This window comes from Chrysochloris asiatica, unplaced genomic scaffold, assembly GCF_000296735.1.
Source record: "Chrysochloris asiatica unplaced genomic scaffold, ChrAsi1.0 scaffold00076, whole genome shotgun sequence".
Classification (NCBI taxonomy): domain Eukaryota; kingdom Metazoa; phylum Chordata; class Mammalia; order Afrosoricida; family Chrysochloridae; genus Chrysochloris; species Chrysochloris asiatica.
Window position 1 is genome coordinate 10,049,601 of NW_006408594.1, and position 1,683 is coordinate 10,051,283.

The window sequence follows — 1,683 nt, forward strand, 5'->3', positions numbered from 1 at the left end:
TGCATGCATATGAGGTTATTGAAAATACCATGGCTTGGGTCAGGCACACCTTAGTCCTCAAGCTGACATCTTTGTTCTTCAACACTTTAAAAAGGGCTTGTGCAGCAGATTTGCCTAATGTAATACACTATTCCTTTAGAGGGGATACAAAGAGAAAAATCAGGGTCAACACAAGAGAGCTTCTTCCTAAGATGTAGGTGTACAGTGAGAAGAACCTTGAAAAACCAGGGACACCTAGTACTGACATGCGCCGCCAGAGTTCTAGCAGGTTCATTCACATTTACAGCTGTGTGTACATAGACCACAAAGTATTTTTTCATCACATGACGTTTGAGTATTGACCGTCTTGTGCTAGTCCCAACAATGCTTCCATGAATATTATTTCTGTACTCCTGCCTGATTTCTCTCGTGCTGCAATTACAAAAATGCCACCAGGGTGTGGCTTTATCAAACAAAACATATATTAGGAGGCTGGAAGTCTGAATTCAGGGTGCGAACTTTGGAGAAGTGTCCTTGTCTCCTTTCAGCATCTGTCCGCCCAGCCTGTGTTGCAGATCTGCATCTACCTTGTCCTGGATCTAGTAGCTTCTCAGGGTCAGCAGTTCAAAACTACCAGCTGTTCTGCGGGAGAAAGATGAGGCTTTCTGCTCCCATAAAGATTTACAGCCTCGGAAACCCCGTGCAGGGTCACTATGAGTCAGAACCGACTCCCCGGCACACAACAACAACAAGTAGCTTCCCAGGGCAAGAAACCCAGGTCCAAAACATGTACTCCACTCCCAGCTCTTTTCTTCTTGCTTGCTGGTAGTGGGGCCCTCTTTCTCTGTTCATTTCTCTCTCCTTCTAGCTCTTGTAAATAAAAGGTGTTGTGAACCACACTCCAGGGAAGCTCCCCTTCCATCAGATCAGGACTGGGACTGGATTATGGGTGTTACAGCCCACCCTAAATCTTCTTACTAGTTATCATATAAGGTCATCTTGGGGGAATCATCACATAACTGCACGTTACTTAATGACAGGACTGTCAAACGCAGAGAATCATGGCCCACTCACACATACACATATTTTGTTGTTATTGTCGTTAATTCTCATAAAATCAGTTCTGACTTATAGTGATCCTGTGTAGGGTTTCTGAGGAGTAGTTTGTGGGCTTGAACTGCCAGTCTTACAGTTCAAACCAACCTTGCAGTGCCGTGCGTATCACCCAGAACCACGTCAGGACTCCGACACATATTTGGGGGGAAACAATTCAATCCATAACAATTTCCTAGAGTTTTACTGGGGGTGGGGGAGGGTGGGGATACACATGAGAATGTAATCATTATATAGGGGTGGTGATAGAGTACGAAGGGACTTCAAAAAGTTCATAAAAAAATGATGATGAAAGACAAGGGAGTTTTTACATGAACTTTTGGAAGCTCCTCATATTGATTAGTGATTGCCAATGGGTTTCCTAAGTGAATCTGCCCGTTGACACTCCCAGGCTTAGTGAGTAAGCATTTCCATTGCTTCCTGTCTGCATTAGTCTTATCATTGTTTGAATTTTTAAAGTTTGTGAACATGCATTGTCTATTAATAAGGCGGAGTCCTAATGTGGTGCTGTGGGTTAATGCGCCAGACTGCAAAGCTGTTTGAACTGCAAGGTCGGTGGTTCAAGCTCACCAGCTGCTCCTTGGAAACCCT

The 1,683-nt window shown here is 44.3% G+C and overlaps 1 protein-coding gene across 2 annotated transcripts in view; it reads left to right on the forward strand.

Annotated features, from left to right (window-relative positions):
• The window catches only part of LARGE (like-glycosyltransferase), a 573,542-nt gene that overhangs the window by 373,235 nt on the left and 198,624 nt on the right, over window positions 1-1,683 (forward strand). The gene's annotated exons all lie outside the window — the stretch shown is intronic.